Genomic DNA, 20,452 nt, shown 5'->3' with positions numbered 1-20,452 from the left:
TGCAAACACTGGAGAGAGAATTGGGGAGTGGGGACTAATGAATAATTTTATGAGGTGTCAGAAGTAGCTGACAAAAAAATAGTCATATTAATTAATACCAACTGGCTTCTCAAAATATACCCAGAACCCCTCTTGGGATATGTGATTGCTGGGTCACATCACACAGGCTTGTGCTGCATTTGGAGTGAGTTCTGTATCTCTGAGCATTCTGGACTGTGAAGAGCCCTCAGATGGAGCAGCAATCTCACTTCATAAAAATCGTACCAAGCTTGGGTGACCTCCATCCTGTACTTTCTGGAGAGTTGTCACCTCCCAACACTGTGTGATATAACACATTGATGTCTCTTGAGATGGGAGGAGGGGGATTTTCTATGTTAAGATGTTAAACTAAGTATAAGTTCAAACATATAAATAAAGGTAACTGAAACTCTTCAGGGAAAGTTAATCATTGTCTTTTCTTTTCAATAACTTTTCTAACTAACTGAAAAGATATTGTTTCTATATAGAAGTTGAAGATGGTAGAAAAGCACCACTGGTAATCCATTCATTCTGAAAATCCCACAGTCATAATCTGCTATAGATTTTGAAATATGAAAGTTTAACCAGGACAATGATGATAAGACTAGTGACCAAGGAGAAACTGGCTCAGCCAGGTGCACAATGATCAGGGCAGGAAGAAAGGCAGTAAAAAAAAAAATCTGGCTTTTTTATTTTTCATGTGTGTATGTGGGGGTATGCATGTGCGTGTGCATTTTGGTACACAAGTGTGTGTTGCAACATGGCATATGAATATATCTCCATGTGGGAGCCAAGCATCCTACCTCCCTCAATGCCCTTAATCAATAGGGACACACTGAAAGGCTTTTGATTGAGAGCAAAGCACAAATGCCCAACTCTCAAACTTCTCCACTTCTATTCAACTTATTATTAAATAATATTATTTATTGGCTACAGCCATAAGGTAAGAATTGGAAGTATTCAAATTGGAAAGGAAAAATAAAATTAACATGTTTGGGTATGTCATGCCATAGACTAGCAGCCAATGACTCAAAACCTTATAGTCCCCAAAATTAAAAAGACATAATAAGAAATTCAGTAATTTTCTGGATACAAAATCAACATAAAAAATCAGCTGCAATTTATGCTTATAACTGCCTATCATGAAACTCAGGAAACAATGTAACTTATATAGAATGAAAAGAATGAAATACTTTAAAGATGAAGAAACTGAGACAGATAGCTGACCTCATGTAACAAAACTATGAAAATGATAAAGTTAATATACAAATACTGATCAGTCTCAAGAAATTCACTCTCTGCTTTCATTGTGACGGCTCATGGCTAGAACCACAATTGCTACTAACTGTAAACATTGCAAGTTTGAACTGTGTGAGATATTTTAACCCTTAGCTTCTCAGATACATATTTCTGGGCTCCAAACAAAAGAGACAAAAAGTTGACACACCTGCAGTCCAAAAACTCAAGAGGCAAGGGAAGAAGATAATTGTGAGCACAAGATCATGGTGAATTCAAGGTTATCCTAGGCTTTGAAAGTGAGAGCCTGTCAGAGAGACACATAGAGAGCAACAGAAACAGACAGACACAGAAGCAAAGAGTAGATTCACTGAAAATTCAATTTTGTGAATTTATTGTATTGTGGATTCAAACTTTAAAAAAATCTTAAAATCAAATATAACTACATAACTTTTTGTATAGGACAAAAATTACAATCTATTTTTCATTTATTTTAGTAGCATTTTACAAAAGTCATCTCTATGTATTATAGAAAGTTAAAAAATACAAATTGTTAAAATTAACTCAGCTATATTTCCAGAACAAGAACATACAACTCTTGTTGCAATTTTTAGCATCTATGAGAATGCTATATGAGAACATTTTTCTTGAAATTCCCTTTGAACAAATAAAAAATAGATCTGTTAGCCATATTTTCTGTCTCTATTAGAAAGAAAGTAAACTAGATTGCCAAGAAGATGCCTGAGAAAGAGACCAGATGAGCAAAAGAAGAGCCTTGAACTCCTGGGAGATGCAGAGTCATCTCAGAATCCCTTTCTTCTGAGCAGCCATGATGCTGCATAGCAACAGACCTGGACGTTGTCGGTCCAAACAGGCTGGAGGGAAATGTTCAAACTTAGTTCTCAACCAAAATGCAAATGTTTTACAAATGCTTCAGAAGAGGAAGCAAACCAGAGAGTGGGTGAGAGCGCAAAATGTCTGAAATAGAAAAGGAAACTGTTCAGTCTACAACTACTCTTTAAATTACATCAAACTCAGTCTCTCTGTGCCCAGCTCTCTTGTTTTCTGTCCTCTAAGCATTTTGCCTGTATCACTACATTTTACAGCTAGTTAAATGGTTTTGTAAGACTGTATTATTATGCTTCCTTTCATACTTAAGAGAGTAAGGCACAAAAAGACAAAAACAAAAAACAAAAACAAGCCCAGAATCACATAACTAGTTGATAAAGAAATCAGGAATCAGGGGGTATATTTTGCCTGAATGCTTTCTCTTGCTACACTTAAATGTCAATCTCCCTGGTTAACCAGAAAAAAGGCAGAAGGAAACAGAAGCACCAGAACACAAGCAGACCTCTTCAAATAGAGTGAACAACTTCAAAGTATAAAACACATGTGTTGGGTCATCTATAGGATGGGAGGTGGGAAGATCAAGAAGAGATAAGGGAGGGCAAACTGTGATAAGAATATACTATATGAAAAAAGTATTTTCAATAAAATAAATAAATGTATAGTCCAAGAATAATAAAAATTTTTTAAAAAATATTTAGTTTCAGGGGACATTTGAAACAAAAGTTGAAAGACTTAAATTCTGTAATGCTCTACAGTATTGTTGCAGCAGACAAATGTTAAAATAATTTATTATAATTGAAATCTGACATAAAAAGATGATGTTACTTTGTTTCAACACTTGTGTCCTTTCATTTAATGAAAACTAATAAACTCCTTAAGAATAGATTCTTCTTACTCTTTATCTCCAGAGCCTATGTTTTGTTTTACCTACCGGAAGCAGATAGAATCACAAAAATAAAGACCAAAATGGAATTATAAACTAAAAGAAACAGCAAAAGGAAGGAAGGAAGGAAGGAAGGAAGGAAGGAAGGAAGGAAGGAAGGAAGGAAGGAAGGAAGGAAGGAAGAGGCAGAAGGATGAACTGACCCTGAGGTCATGAGAGCAGGAGAGCTGTCCCTGCTCCTCATCCTCACCAGCTGCAGCACCTGGGAGAGCAGGACCACACCTCACCTAGGCAGCACAGAAGAACTGGCTCTGGTGGTATGGGTATATATGAGGCATCCCAGAGAGCTGAAGAGCTAGCACTGTCCCTTACAGGCTGAGCAATGGGAGAGCTAACTAGGGCAGTGCTGAAGAGCTCACACTGGTTGTGAGGGTACAGGAGAGTTGGTGGACTGACCAACTCAGCTATTACCCAAGCCCACCCCAGCATCTATTCCATCTATGAACTTCTAGAACTTGTTAAAGGGCCAGTCCTGCAGATTCAAAGGTACAGGAGCTCCATGTCACAGGGCAACAACTGAATATCTGAGAGGAGGCCTGATAAGGATCCAATATTAATAGTGTAGCGGAAGCCAGAAGCCTGAAACCAGACCAATGACTCATTGTCATGAACATTTGCAAATAAAGATGTGTGAACAAAAGAATATACTCTATGACACACTGCAGCTTCCATGATGAGATGGATTTTTGGGTTTTTTTTTTGAGGGGAGGGGTGGAGGTTGCAAGGGCAGAGGGCAGATGAGGTGGGGATGATGGGGAAAGATAGGGAGATGAGTGAGATTGGGGTGCATGATGTGAAATTCACAAAGAATCATTACGTTTTTAAAGGAATGCCACAATGTGTCTTTGAAATCCGTTGTAAACCATTTGGCATACTAATCTAACTGCTTTTCTGATTTTCATGATGTCTGGGCCTTACCAACCCTTTACCTGGCACATTAACTGTACTGCGAGCTCTGAAGAAAAGACTGTTAGGTTTCAGTTTGCTTGGGCGAACTATCATGCTGTAGCACTTGCTCTCTTACACACACATACACATACACAACACTCACGCGCGCACACACACACACCTCACATTCCTCTCATTCACACTGTTGCCAGGCTGCTCGTTTCCCATGCCAGCTGTTCTTCCCACTTGTTCCACCAAAACGTAATGTAAAGGCTCCATCTGATGCCCAAAAGAGATATCACTGAGATGTGAGGGAATCTCTGAGGATAGTTTTATTCTTGACTGAGGCAGAGGGTGTTGAACGGGCTCAGAGATTAAGTAGCAAGCAGATGTTATTTCAGTTCAGCAATGAAAACAGCAACACTTGAGCATCTCTCAAAAGGCAGAGAAATAAGGATCCAGAGGGATTTTCCCTTTGGGCTAAAAGTACAGAATCCAAAACCCCTGCTGAGAACAAAAAGAATTTGGTGATGAAGATTTGAATGTCTTCTGAAAAGTCACCAATTTCCTAACAAGAATTCTTCCCTTAATTGCTCTGTTTTGGTCTCCAAACAGTAGTTGAGGTTTTATAAGATCATTTTAGGTATATTTCTCATATATAAGTTAATTCAAGAATTTAAGCATACAGAGTTTCTTGAAGGCTACAATGTGAACTTTTTTTTTCCTGGAGCTTGAGAAATAGCTCATCAGTAGAGCACTGGATGTTCTTGCAGAAGACCCAGTTCTATTCCCAGCACCCATATTGTGTCTCACAACCATTTTTAACTCCAATTCCAGGGGACTTGAAGCCCTCCACTGGCCTCCACAGTTACCAAGCACACACACAGTACACAGACATACATGCCAGCAAATTATATAAAATAAAAATTAAAGAATAAAAATTTAATTTTTTTCTACAAAAAAAAATCCATAAGTTACTCAGAATAAAGTAGATTTGAGAAACCTTAACAATTAGACTATGGAATTAAAATATATGTTGAAGCATTTAGACAACGTGTTTAGTTTCTATATGATTGTCTCTCCCTGCATTTCCAATGTTGCAATCATTGTCACTTTCAGGACTCATGCCAGGAAAACAGAAATCAGTGCCTCCTTCCAGAGCTCCAGTCACTTGGACGTTACTATCCTCTGTACTTCTCTGAACCAAGATGAAATTCCAGGCAACTGAAAGGGAACACACAGTGTTGGAAGTCACCTGTTCACCACACAACCATTGGCCTTGTCATCTGGCTGTCTTGAGTGCCTCTTCTACAGATGACTCCTTTAGAGCAAGAATTATTGGTCATAGAGTGAGAAGAAAGTCACATCTCTGAGGCCCAAGCATTCAGCAGGAAGAATGGATTCTATGAAATGATCTCTGCCTCTTGCTTAATGTTGGTGAAGTCCTCATTATCCTTGGCTCAAGTGTTCATGAACTTTGCCCAACATTATCTCCTTTTGGATGGAAAGCAACATCTTGTCCCAATAAGGTAACATTCTAATAAAGAGAGCCAATGCCTCACTTTTAACTAATCTTTAACTTTGCCACAATGATAACAGAACCCTTTCTGTCTCTTACATGTGGACTTGAGGCAGGGTAAGCAAGAGGGTTACAACCCTCACTACATGCAGGCAACCTTTTACTGTGGTGCATAGTTACTGTGCAGCAGAGGAAGCTAGCTCTCTGCCATCTCATGGTAAGGATGCCACGTTTCCAGGGCATCCTGAGTGTGGGACTTAGGATCTAATGTACTTAGCACTGCTTTTTCATAGTTTGGCATCTCCACTTCAGCACACATCAAGAAGGTGAACTCCAGTTCTGGTCTCTTCCCACAGCCTCATACTTTCAGGTTACTTAACCTCCCTTGGATCTCAGACTCCTTATATTTAATATCAAGATAATAATAGGATTTATTTCTCAGGGCTAGTGAAAGGATTTCAGGACATCAATTGTGTATGATGCCCAGAAACAAACTGTTATATCAGAGTAAACACAGGGCTTACAGACAAGAATTTGGAAAGCAACTGACCCCTTGTTTGTGTGTCAAGTTGACAAGAGGCCCGTTGTACTGGCTGGTTTTGTATATCAACTTGACACAAGTTGGAGTTATCCCAGAGAAAGGAACCCCTCTTGAGGAAGTGCCTCTATGAGATCCAAATGTAAAGCATTTTCTCAATTAGTGACCAAGGTGGAAAGGCCTATTGTGGGTGGTGCCATCCCTGGGCTGGTAGTCCTGGGTTCTATAAGCAAGCAAGCTGAGCAAGCCAGGGGAAGCAAGCCAGTAAGCAGCATTCCTCCATGGCTTCTGCATCAGCTCCTGCTTCCTGACCTGCTTGACTTCCTTTGGTGATGAACAGCAATGTGGAAATGTAAGCTGCGTAAACCCTTTCCTTCCCAGCTTGCTTCTTGGTCATGATGTTTTGTGCAGCAATAAAAACCCTAACAAAAGTTAACAGTTTTCATGTGGTATGAGGTCATAGAATTTAGCATTTTCTATGTGTTTTCTCTCAGCTCGTCTTTACAATGTTCTTTTAAAAAAAGCATTTGCTTCCTCACCCATACACATGGAAAGTAAAACTTGGAAAGGGAAGTAACTTTCTCAAGATAAAGACTAAGAAATAGACAAATCAAACGGAACCCACGTGCAACGTCTCCATGGACTCACGGTGGTATGTTTGTATGTGGGCCTGGTTCTTCTCTAGAAACCATGATTTACTTCAGAAACCAGAGTCCTTTTTCTTCCAAATGTTGTTCCCTTTTTTTCTGCCTCTTTGGTCAGTTCCTGAGGTGACTCTACTTGCTCATCTCCCTATCAGGCCACCCTCTTAAATCTAACAAATCTCTCCTGAATATTCAGCAACTAAGTCAGGTTTTTCTCCTCTAAGGTCTGAAAGCCTACATTATAAGGGTAATGTCTAAAATTCCTACTGCCAGTAAATCACTCTCAAAGACTTTGAAGCCATTATTTTATCTACTTCCTTTATCACTGGGATGTAGACGGGCTCAGGGCTCAATAGTCAAAAGAAAAACATTTTTAGCTTTGCCATGATATATTACTGTTTCAGGATCTTACTGCTTTTGTATTGGTTCAATTTTATTTGGATTCTAATATGACTTTGGGGAACTGTGAACCCTGTAAAGCATATTTATGCCACTGCAATAAAAGAATTGAGAAAGCTAGGAAGGGAGCAGAAAGGAACAAAACATCAAAAGATGCCTGGAGTTTTACCATGAACACTCTATCTGCATCTTGGAGGGAATTGGTCCAGAGCCTATTTTCTAAAGCACATAGATAAGAACTGAAAGCAAAAATAAAATTTCAGCTGAGAATAAGACTGTGAGGTGTTTCTTTACATTTTTTTTCTGTTCTAGGCGGATGACATGTAAGTTCCAGAAAACAATCTTTTCCAAGTTCAAGTATACCTCTTTAAAGCAACTTTAGATTTTTATTCAATGACAAAACATAAGAGCATAATTTATCTTTTGGGAACATTTTTTAATTTTAATTTTATCAAATATTTTATACCTTGTTTCTTATTATTCTAACTATTATTCTCTAAAGCTTTCTGTTGTGGTTGGTTGGTTGGTTGGTTGGTTGGTTGGTTGGTTGGTTGGTTGGTTTTGGGGGTTTTGTTTTGTTTTTGTTTTATAGACAGGGTCTCACTATAAAGCTCTGTCTCTCCTGGAACCCCTCTGTAGACCAGGCTGGCCTTGAATTCATGAACTCATAGAGATTCACCTGCTTCTGCCTCTGCCTCCCAAGTGCGTGGTTCAAAGGCTTGCACTACCATACCCAATATTCTGCAAAGTTTTATAGAAGAGGTTTATGGATTTTAACCCTTCATATTAACCTTAAACCTTTAATAGAACAATTGTGCACAGAATGTGTGTTCATCAACATGATGAAGCCCTGCCTCCCAATTTCGATGCACTGCTCCCCAGCATAATGAGTAAGGTTGTAGAGGATGGGAAATCCAGAGAACAAGTAAGCCAGAAAAGAAGAACCCAAATATTCCAAATACCACTGTGTTCCTGGACGACCAAGAAGAACTGAGTAAAGAAGTTCTCATAGAAGCTGAAGAGATGGCTCAGGATTTTAAAGTGAAGTCCTTGTGGAAGATCCAGATTCCATTCCCAGCACCCACATGGTAAATCACAAACATCTATAACTCCAGTTACAGGGGATCTGGCTACCTCTTCTGACCTGCAGTGTGACCCCAGGCTCAGGCACAATGAGTAGACATTCATGCAGGCAAGCACGAATATTCATAAAATAAAATAAATACTAAATTTTTCTTTCAAAAAAGTGTTTGTGAACAAGTAAACTGATTAAAGTGGAAGAGCCAAATAATGAGAGCTCAGAAATGGATGGTTCTTATCTATCAAAGGGTAAGCAGGAAATCCACCCACTCTATCACAGAAATGTTGTCAAATGTGCAAGATCTGATAGGAAACATTTTAAATTACTTAAGACCTGAAAGTTTAAAAGAGAGAATACTTAAACAACTAGAAAGTCATCATGATCTCTGCTGGGAGTACTCTATTTCATGAAAATAACATGGATACAAACTTAGTATAGTATTTAAATATTCAAATAATTTTAAAGTACTCGGGCCATTTCTAAAGTTCACATGAGAAAGACAATGCACAAAATAAGAACAATTCTGCAAAAGATGATGGAAAAGGAAAGTTGACTTAAAAGCAAATCTAATGTCCATATAATAACGTAATTGTCATTAAAAATAAGATACTAAAGGACAGATACAGTAACTGATCAGATTAGAAATGTCAAAACAAAGTTCAAACACATGCAAGAATTTATCGTAAAATGATACATCCCTTCAAAATGGCAATCAAAAAGGCTAAATGCATATAGGAAATACAATTTTGGAATTTATCCTGCGTCATAAATTTTATATGGATATTGTCAAGGCAGAAAAATAGAAATAAAAAGTATTTAAAGCAAATGTAAAATTTATTCTCAAAATAGTATAAGAAAGACCTTTTTTAAAGTATAAACCAAAAGTAATTTTTTAAGGCTGAAAGGCCCAACTATTAAAAATCAAAAGCATTCAGTGTCAGGCTCTACACATGCCTTAAGACAATAAAAGAAAATGTAAGATATACTTATTGGGGAAAGAGATGAAATTGCCCTTTCTTGCAGGTAACAAGATTATCTATACAGAAAAGTTGAAGTAACAGTACACACTAATCTCCACAACTAAAAAACAATTATAGAAAAGTTGCCTGATACAAACTTAACACACATTCATTTTCCTATTTGTGCCCAATTAACAAGTAGATTGAAACTTAGTAGCATACTGCCCCTGCTCCTGCTAATGTTGGAAATAAGATTGAAGACTTGTGAAAATGCAGTAGATTTTAGTCCCCCATCCTGCAGACAAAGACACCAGCATGGAGAAAAAGGGGGAAATGGCTGCATGTTGACTTGACACAAGACAATGGTTTTTAAGGTCCTGAGAAATTCTTGTCCTTTTCTCCTACAAGCCAGCAGCACTTGCTGGCTTTCCAGATTTCCTCTCACTTAGGGCTGCCTCCTTTTTCTTTTTTTTTTTAAACGATCTATTTTATTTATATGAGTACACTGCAGCTGTCTTCAGACACACCAGAAGAGAATCCCATTACAGATGGTTGTGAGCCACCATGTGGTTGCAGGAATTTGAACTCAGAGATCCCTGGAAGAGTAATCAGTGCTCTTAACCATTGAGCCATCTCTTCAGCCTCTGTATACAACTTTTTTTTAATATTTTTTATTACGTATTTTCCTCAATTACATTTCCAATGCTATCCCAAAAGTCCCCCATACCCTCCCCCCCAACTCCCCTACCCACCCATTCCCACTTTTTGGCCCTGGCGTTCCCCTGTACTGGGGCATATAAAGTTTGTGTGTCCAATGGGCCTCTCTTTCCAGTGATGGCCGAACTAGGCCATCTTTTGATACATATGCAGCTAGAGTCAAGAGCTCCGGGGTACTGGTTAGTTCATAATGTTCACCTACAGGGTTGCAGATCTCTTTAACTCCTTGGGTACTTTCTCTAGCTCCTCCATTGGGGGTCCTGTGATCCATCCAATAGCTGACTTTGAGCATCCACTTATGTGTTTACTAGGCCCCAGCCTAGTCTCACAAGAGACAGCTATATCAGGGTCCTTGCAACAAACGCTTGCTAGTGTATGCATTGGTGTTATCGTTTGGAGGCTAATTATGGGATGGATCCCTGGATATGGCACTCTCTAGATGGTCCATCCTTTTGTCTCAGCTCCAAACTTTGTCTCTGTAACTCCTTCCATGGGTGATTGTTCCCAATTCTAAGAAGGGGCAAAGTGTCCACACTTTGGTCTTCCTTCTTCTTGAGTTTCATGTGTTTTGCAAGTTGTATCTTATATCTCAGGTATACTAAGTTTCTGGGCTAATATCCACTTATCAGTGAGTACATATCATTTGAGTTCTTTTGTGAATGTGTTACCTCACTCAGAATGATGCCCTCCAGGTCCAACCATTTGCCTAGGAATTTCATAAATTCATTCCTTTTAATAGCTGAGTACTCCATTAGTACTCCATTGTGTAAATGTACCACATTTTTTGTATCCATTCCTCTGTTGAGGGGCATCTGGGTTCTTTCCAGCTTCTGGCTATTATAAATATGGGTGCTATGAACATAACGGAGCATGTGTCCTTCTTACCGGTTGGGACATCTTCTGGATATATGCCCAGGAGAGGTATTGCTAATGGTGGGCTCAGACACTTGGCACACTCTCTGCAATCTTACAACTACCTGATTTCTAAAACAAGCAAGAAGACCAGTCACCAGCTAGGTAAAAAGTGGCATAGCTGAAAATCTGAAAATGGGCCATGTCAATCTATTTATCACGATATGAACACATTTTTTTAAAAAATGTAACTAGACAAAATATATCTAAGTTCTTTGTGGGGAAAAAAAACTCTCATTTCAAAACTGAAGAGATTAATGAATAGACAAATACTCTACATTTGTGGATTGCAAGACTCAGTATTAGGGCTGGAGAACAGTTAAGAGTACTGGCTGCCCTTCCTGAAAACCCGGGTTCAATTCCCAGCACCCAAATAATGGCTCACAACTGTCTATAACTCCAGTTCCAGGGGTTCTGATACCCTCCCACAGACATACATGCAGGCAATGTACTAATCAGTGATTATAACATTAAAAGAAAGAAAGAAAGAAAGAAAGAAAGAAAGAAAGAAAGAAAGAAAGAAAGAAAGAAAGAAAGAAAGAGAGAAAGAAAGAGAGAGAGAGAGGGGGAGAGAGAGGGAGAGAGAGAGGGGGAGAGAGAGGGGGGGAGGGAGGAAAGAAGGAAGGAAGGAAGGAAGGAAGGAAGGGAGAAAGAAAGAAAGAAAGAAAGAAAGAGAGGGGGAGAGAGAGGGGGAGAGAGAGGGGGAGAGAGAGGGGGGGAGGGAGGAAGGAAAGAAGGAAGGAAGGAAGGGTGGCTTAAAGAAAGAAAGAAAGAAAGAAAGAAAGAAAGAAAGAGAGGGAGAGAGAGAGGGAGAGAGAGAGGGAGGGAGGGAGGGAGGAAGGAAGGAAGGAAGAAAGAAAGAAAGAAAGAAAGAAAGAAAGAAAGAAAGAAAGAAAGAAAGAAAGGAAGAAAGAAAGATAGAGAGGGGGAGGGAGGGAGGGAGAGAGAGAGGGAGGGAGAGAGGGAGGGAGGGAGGTAGAGGGAGGGATGGAGGGAGGGAGGGAGGAAGGAAGGAAGGAAGGAAGGAAGAAAGAAAGGAAGGAAGGAAGGAAGGAAGGAAGGAAGAAAGAAAGAAAGAAAGAAAGAAAGAAAGAAAGAAAGAAAGAAAGAAAGAAAGAAAGAAAGAAAGAAAGAAAGAAAGTATTTTTAAAAGACTCAGTATTGACAAGTCGGAGTTAAAACAACTCCAGTTAGCAAGGTATTGTGTAGATATTAGCAAGATGATTCTAAAAATCAGAGAGGGAAATGTAAATAGAGGCAGAGAACAATAAAGTTGGAGTGGGGGGTAAGGCAGTTTTGAATAAAGACAGAATGAAGCAAAACAGGTTAAAAAAAAATACAGTCAGATGACCTATAACAACCCGTGCACTTGGGAGATAGAGGCAGAGAGAATCCTGGCTCCAAACCAGCCTGTATTCTTTTGGAAAGAGTATCCAATATCCAAAAGAAAAATAAACGAACAATCCCAAAAGAACAGAGCAGGAGAAAGCTGCTTCATAAAACTGGCACTAGATATTAAGTAAGAGAAGTGTGGGCCTAAGAGAAAACCAAATACTAGTATTCTGCTAAAAGAATGCAGCAATAAAGCAACTTCTACTGACATCCTGCTACACTCACAGATCAGTTCCTTGCTCAGCCATCATCAGAGAAGCTTCCTCCTGCAGGAGAAGAGAACAGACACCCACAGCTAGACATTGTGCAGTGGATGAGAGCTCTAATCAGTCCTAAATAGGATGTCTCTATCAAAGGATGCTCCTCCTCTCAGGGCTCAGGGAACATTGCAGACGATGAACAAAAAAATTAAAAGAGCCAGAGGTGATGGAAGACACCAAGAAAACAAGCTGCATAAACTTGCAGACTGTAGCAGGATGCACAGAGCCTGCAGGAGTTGGCATTAGATCGAGTCTCATTGCTGAGAGGAGAAATGGACACAAGCCTTCATCCCCAAACCAGAGCTATGTCAAATTGATAACTACTCACAAATAAATAATTGATTTTCTCCAACAGAGCCTCTCTGGGTATATAATCCATTCTTAGGAGGCCTATTAATAGACAGCCAACACAAAAAGAACTCAATGGTATCTTCGAACGTCCCATGTCTCATATGTTTTTAATTTATATTTTCTTTTGTTTTTTTAACCTTACAGGTCCTTTGCATTTATATTATAGTTTCAGGTTTTGTGTTTTATGGGATTCCCATGTGTGTGATCATATATGTCTTAGCATTTATATTTGTTTCTGGTGCTTTTTCTTTGGCTCTTTTTCAACTGTTTGTTTTGTCCTATTCCAGCTTGTTTGGGTTTGTTTGTTTGTTTGTTTGTTTGTTTGTTTGTTTAACCTTACCCTTATTTTATTATTATTCTTTAGATGACTGCTTGTTTTCTAATGAGAAACAGAAAGGGGGTGGATTCAGGAATTTTAATCCAGCAACATGACTTCTCTGGTTGGAATCTAGACATGCCTTTAGTACATACCTTTAATCTCAAGCAACGTAGATAAGGTTAGTTTATAGAAGGAAGAGCCATGTTTGCAAGGGATGTCAAATTGGAGGGCAGTTCAGTGGGTACAGTCAGTTGAGTTCAGTCAGTGAAGTTTGGGGAGTTCGGTCAGTCAGTTGGGCCGCAGTGGAGAGACAGTGCACTGGAGTTGAGTTCATGGCAGTTCAGTTGGTGGAGTTCGGGGGCAGTTTTTACCAGGAAGTTTTACAGAGACAGGTTGAAGAGAGAACAAGCTTCACACAGATGGAGACAGAATGAGCCAGAGAGTGAGAAGGGGCCATTAGAACAGATTGCTAGAATTAGTTTGAGGCCAAGCAGAGCAATTCAGTCAGAAACCAAAAAAGAAGCCAGATTGAATCAGTCAGCTTGGAGATGATTTTGAACCAGAACAACTAAGCTGAACCAGCCAGCCAGAGCTCAGAAATGTGGGCTTATTCAGCAGTGAGTCTCAGAGGCTGAAAACATTCTAGAACTAGATTAGATTATATGGAGACTAGAAGCTTCCAGGACTAGGCTTATGTTACCATATGGAGGCAGTAAGCCCCAGAGATAACAACTATGCCAGAAAAGTAAAAGTTACTTTTACAAGATGTAGAACCTTCTCCAGCACCACATATGCCTGCATGTTGCCATGCTTCCCACCATTATGACAATGGAATAAACCTCTAAACCATAAGCCAGCTCCAATTAAATGTTTTCTTTTATAAGAGTTGCCATAGTCATAGTGCCTCTTCACAGCAATAGAAACCCTAAGTAAAACAACAGAGTTCCCCTTTTTCTCTCAACAATTTCTTTTTTTTTTTTTGGGGGGGGGGGCGGGCGGGCGGTGACAAGTTTCCTTTAATACAGAGATATTTCAAACAAACAATTTAAAATAGAAACTCATCATGCTTGGCCTTTTGCCTTTCTTAACTAGAAACGTCAATGTATCAAGAATCTCATAAGAAACCCCATTTGGTCAAAGCTGGGCCTTACTGTTCTTGTGTAACCTTATGGCTCATAGCTATATCTGATCAGACAAATAGCACCATCCAAGGCACCTTTGGAACCACTCTGACATTGCACTTATCAAAAAGATCAAGAAAAGACAAAAAGGATTCTTAGCATTGTTTTAGGTTGTGAGTTGAGACATCAAAATGTTTAATATAGCCACTTCTAAGACACATGGGACTCTTCTTTGAAAAGCTTATACCCATGCTCTTAAGTGTAAGCCAGATTTTTCTCCTGAGCTAGTCTCTCTTTCTATCAAGCCTAATGCTTGAATCTATGTTACAAATATTTTTAAATTTATTTTTTAAGATATTTTCTTTATTTACATTTCAAATGTTATTCCCTTTCCTACTTTTCCCTCTGAAAATCCCCTAACACCCCCCCCCTTTCTCCCCAGCCCACTCAACTCCCATTCCTGGTCCTGCCATTCCCCTATACTGGGGCATAGAGCCTTCACAGGACCAAGGGCCTCTCTTCACATTGATGACAGACTAGGCCATCCTCTGCTATATATATAGCTAGAGCCACACGTTCCACCATGTGTTTTCTTTGATTGGTGGTATAGTTCCAAGGAGCTCTGAGGGTACTGGTTAGTTCATATTGATATTCCTCCTATGGGGCTTCAGACCCTTTCAGCTCCCTGGGTACTTTCTCTGGCTCCTTCATGGGGGGTCTTGTGCTCCATCCAATGAATGACTGTGAGTATCCACGTCTGTATTTGCCAGGCACAGGTAGAGCCTCACAGGAGAGAGGTATATCATGCTCCTGTCAGCAGGCTCTTGTTGGCATCTGCCTAGTGTGTGGATTTGGTGGTTGTTTATGGGATAGATCCCCAAGTGGGGCAGTCTCTGGGTGGTTGTTCTTTCAGGCTCTGCTCTGAACTTTGTCTATATAACTCCTTCCATGGGTATTTTGTTCCCATTCTAAGAAGGAATGAAGTATCCACACTTTGGTCTTCCTTCTTCTTGAGTTTCATGTGTCTTGCAAATTGTATCTTGGGTATCCTAAGTTTCTGGACTAATATCCACTTATCAGTGAGTGCATATCACGTGTGTTCTTTTGTGACTGGGTTACTTCACTCAGGAGATATCCTCCAGATCCATCCATTTGCCTAAGAATTTCATAAATTCACTGTTTTTAATAGTTGAGTAGTAACATTTTCTGTATCCATTCTTCTGTTAAGGGACATCTGGGTTCTTTCCAGCTTCTGGCTATTATAAATAAGGCTGATTTGAACATAGTAGAGCATGTGTTCTTATTACAAGTTGGAACATCTTCTGGGTATATGCCCAGGAGAGGTATTGCTGGATCTTCTGGTAATTTCTTATAAACCTTTTCATACAAAAAAAATTTAAAGAATTGTAAACATCCATAAGCCTGCTGCCTAGATCCTGCAATTAATATTTTCATTAGCTCTAGTCAAGTTTCTCTCCATCTCTTCATCTGTTTGATTATCTATATATGTGTAATATATATTTATGTAATATATGTATATATGTATATATATACATATATATATGCTTCACTTGTAAAAATCAGAGTTATGTAGTGTTTATTCATAGAATGAATCCAGGTTATGACAAAATGAAATTAATTGTGGACATTATTGCCCTGTCCTTGCCACTACATTTATTGAGCATCTACCTTCTAAAACATTTTGTTAAAGCTAGTCTTAGGTCATTAACTAATTTACCTCATATGCTGTGTCAAAATAACAAAGCTATTAATTTATGTAATCATAATACATTATGCCAGACACTGTTGGGAGCTATTAAGACAACACAATTGTCCTGATCTCTGAATTGGGCCTCTCCCCCCAGAAGAAAAGGGGGGTCAAAAGCAGGCCACCAACACACCGCTCCAAAAACAACCACAGATTGTTCCAGCCTTAAGTCAGCGCTGGATGTCCTGACCACACCCTGATACCACCAAGTTCCTGCTTCCCCATGTAGTTGCCAAAAGAAAAATTTCTGCTGCCCCCTTCCTCCTGCTGAGAAGTACTTCCCCTTTTGCTTGTGCATTTAAGCCTTGAGCCTTGCTAATACAGTGACACCTTGATGCTATTCAGAATGGTTCCCTGTCGTTCCTCGCACTTGGTGTCCATCTTTTCTCTCCCCCCATTTGGTTCTCAGGAGAAGGTCCCCTCGAGACCCTCGAATAACTGGACCTGCTGGACGGGTCAAGACACATAGCCAAGAATAAAAATTCAAAAATAATTACAATCTTTACATAATGTAGGTATGTATTATTTTTATAAAATCATTCCTTAAAACTCATAAGCAAAAAAGTCCCAATGCAAAAATAAAGTGATTATAATAGTCTATTTTAAAAGTGAACATATTTTTAAATGTACAAGTGAAAGACTAAAAAGTATATAGAAAAGATCTTTCTGTGAACACTTTTAGAGATTTTGTGTAATAAGCACATGTTTTAATATAAAATATGATATATAACGTTACTTAATGGATACGAATCATATCTAAAATTTCCATTTTGTTTTGTTCTTTTGCAAAGTCATCATGTTGCCTGAGTTAAACTCATGGCAGCCCTCATTCACCCTCACCCTTCAGAGCACTGGCGTTTCAGGTATGAGCCACTACATCCAACATAAAGTATACACTTTAACGGCTGCAAAACACTCTTTATAGATGTACAACTCCCCACAATAGTGTTTGTTAGATATTTAAGATATCTGCATTTTATATGCATGTTTTAACAAACAGCTTAATAAACACTTATCAGAATTTTTTTAAATATTTTTTATTACATATTTTCCTCAATTACATTTCCAATGCTATCCCAAAAGTCCCCCATACCCTCCCCCCGACTTCCCTACCCACCCATTCCCATTTTTTGGCCCTGGCGTTCCCCTGTACTGGGGCATATACAGTTTGCGTGTCCAATGGGCCTCTCTTTCCAGTGATGGCCAACTAGGCCATCTTTTGATACATATGCAGCTAGAATAGCAAGCAAAAGGCTGTGAATAATGTTAAAATGCTTAACACAGAGAAACAACCAATCTATATTCCCACATCAGTACAGAAAATAATCACATTTTCAACAAGATAGGAATTTGATTTCCTTTCTAAAGCCTTAATTTCAAGAAGTAAATAAATAAATCATAGATTTAATTTGAGGTGAAAATTTCACTTCAATTTGCAGGGAAAATTTAAATTGCAAATCTTTGGTTTACCTGTTTATCCATGGCCATTTGGGTGTGAAGTTTTAAGGACTGGATTCCCAGGCATACAACCTGGAGTCCAAGGTTCTGAGAGCCAAGGAACACCCATGCTAAGCTAGTGCATTGCTGTCCTGAATTTTTTAAATTTTATCCTTGAACGTGTAGATGGGAAGTTTGGTGAAGCAGTGGAATACACACAGAAACAGAGCTGATGTATGCAAGAAGCAGACTCTTCGAGTTCATCTGCATGTGTTCATAGTGTCCCAAGAGCATAGTTGTCAGATTCAGTTAGGCTTGCAGTCAATGCAGGCAAGCATTTTATACCTACAAGTGAGTAAGCAAGGATGCTGGCAACCCTAGAGAGCCATAGGAACTTGCAGAAGACGGGTAAAAGTGTCTAAGAAACACAAGCAACCAAGGAACCCACCAGCAAGTCCTTCCCTCCTGTGTTACTTCCCAGTATCAGCCAACCACTAACATGAAAATAGAGTAAAGGAAGAATGTTGAGGCCTGCTCCTTTTAACATAACTGTAGCCATTTTGCATTCAGTCTCCATTTTACTCATAAGGTAAAATTAAGTTCAGGATCTCAGACTCCACTTCTCAGAAGTAATCATCCATAGCTGACACTGAAAAACTCTCCCAGAAGTTCATAATGGTGTCGTTGTAATATTCATGCTCTGTTATCTCCACCCTCCGAAACTCCCCTGCCCACCACCCCTCTTACCTCACTTAGGACCAATCAGCTTAAAGGTCAGATAATAATACTTTGTCTAGTTAGCCAAAAATGTAGTACTGCCTCCACCCTTACCTTCTGGATTTCTGAACCTGGTTTTTCCTATGGAAAGCATCACAGCTTGATTTTCAAGTCCTTTGTGATATTGACTGATCAGTATTGGGATGTGTGTTCAATAAACTGTTCTTGCTGAACTAAGATTGGTGTTTGTATGGTTTATGTGTTGATTCCTGAACCCCGACAAAGAGAAATAGAAACCCTGCTAGAATCATATCTGATCTGCGAGAGCTCACCAGCCAAATGTGAGTAAATTAAAGCAATGAGCAGATGTGTCTTAGTCAGGGTACCCATCACTGTGAGCAATCACCATGACCAGGGCAAATCCTATAAAGGACAACATTTAATTAGGGCTGGCTTACTGATTCAGAGGTTCAGTCCTATCATAAAACCCAACAAAATGTAACTGTAAGAAACAAAAGATAAGATCAGCGGCGTGTGGCGGTGAGACGTCTCACAGAAAATTCTCAGCTCCCAGGCATGGGTCCTTGGGCTTCTTGCCTCTTGAGCGCGGCAGCCTGCAGTTGGAAAGTGAAGAGCTTCCCTAAGGATGACGCTTCCAAGCCTGTTCACTTCACAGCCTTTCTGGGGTACAAGGCTGGCATGACCCACATTGTCCAGGAAGTTGATAGGCCAGCATCTAAGGTGCACAAGAAAGAAGTCGTGGAGGCTGTGACCATTGTGGGAACCACCCTCCCCCAATAGTTGTTGTGGGCATTGTGGGATATGTTGAGACCCCACGAGGCCTTCGGACCTTCAAGACAGTATTTGCTGAGCAAAAGGCGGTTCTATAAGAACTGGCACAAATCTAAGAAGACGGCTTTCACCAAGTACTGTAAGAAATGGCAGGATGGCACAGGCAAGAAGCAGCTGGAGAAGGACTTCAGCAGCATGAAGAAGTACTGCCAGGTCATCCGCATCATTGCCTACACTCAGATGAGTCTACTTCCTCTGCACCAGAAGAAGGCACACTTGATGGAGATCCAGGTGAATGGGGGCACTGTGGCTGAGAAGCTTGACTGAGCCCGAGAGAGGCTGGAGCAGCAGGTTCCTGTGAACCAGGTGTTTGGGCAGGAGGAGATGATTGATGTCATCAGCGTGGCAAAAGGCAAAGGATACAAAGGGGTGGCCAGTCGTTGGCATACAAAGAAACTGCCCAGAAAGACCCATCGAGGTTTGTGCAAAGTTGCCTGTATTGGAGCCTGGCACCCTGCCCGTGTAGCCTTCTCTGTGGCTCGAGCTGGGCAGAAAGGCTACCATCACCGAACAGAGATTAACAAGAAGATTTACAAAATTGATCAAGGCTACCTCATCAAGGATGGTAAACTGAGCAAGAACAATGCATCTACTGACTATGACCTGTCTGATAAGAGCATCAACCCACTGGATGGCTTTGTGCATCATGGTGAGGTGACTAATGACTTCATCATGCTCAAAGGCTGTGTGGTGGGGACCAAGAAGCAAGTGCTTACTCTTCATAAGTCCTTGTTGGTCCAGACCAAACATCAGGCCCTGGAGAAGATTGACCTGAAGTTCATTGACTCCACCTCAAAATTTGGCCATGGTTGTTTCCAAATCATGGAGGAGAAGAAAGCATTCATGGGACCACTCAAGAAAGATCGCATTGCCAAGGAGGGTAATTGATTCCAGGACAACTTTGCATAGCTGGTGGGGTCTCACCAATAAAATATTTCTAGAAAAAAAAAGAAGAAGAAGAAGAAGAAGAAGAAGAAGAAGAAGAAGAAGAAGAAGAAGAAGAAGAAGAAGAAGAAGAAGAAGGAAGAGGAGGAGGAGGAGGATGAGGAGGAGGAGAAGGAGGAGGAAGGAAGGAAGGAAGGAAGTAAGGAAGGAAGGAAGGAAGGAAGGATAAAAGGAAAAAATCTTGAAAGAAGCCATCAGCTTCAAAGGTTAAAGGAACAACAGCATAATGCAGAAATATATAAAACCTTGAGAAAGACAAGCTAAAATGCTTTTAGGACATTAGCTATTTTAGTGTAACATCGTGTTTTAAAACAAACCAAGAATGGAAACATTTCATTTCTCTCGGGTTACTTAAAGAAACACTGCATTAAAAAAGCAGTAGGAGCCCTTTGTGAACTTAACACTTGAACTCACTGTGTTAATCTCACTCCATAAAACTGGCTCAACAGAAAATGCAATAACCATGCTTCAGAGCAGAGTTTAGGGACCCCAACAAAGCTTGGTGACACAACTAGCATTAGTGAGGCCCTGGGTTCAAAGCGCACACCATAAAAAGTTATAATCTTAAAGATACATGTCAGGAATGC

The 20,452-nt window shown here is 39.8% G+C and overlaps 1 pseudogene; it reads left to right on the top strand.

Annotated features, from left to right (window-relative positions):
• The first annotated feature begins 7,920 nt into the window (after positions 1-7,920).
• Gm9644 lies at positions 7,921-19,808 on the top strand (annotated as a pseudogene).
• The last annotated feature ends 644 nt before the right edge of the window (positions 19,809-20,452 follow it).

The sequence above is a fragment of the Mus musculus genome, chromosome 8 (assembly GCF_000001635.26).
Source record: "Mus musculus strain C57BL/6J chromosome 8, GRCm38.p6 C57BL/6J".
Classification (NCBI taxonomy): domain Eukaryota; kingdom Metazoa; phylum Chordata; class Mammalia; order Rodentia; family Muridae; genus Mus; species Mus musculus.
The sequence above is the reverse complement of the archived record's forward strand: the minus strand, read 5'-3'. Positions and strand labels throughout refer to the sequence as shown.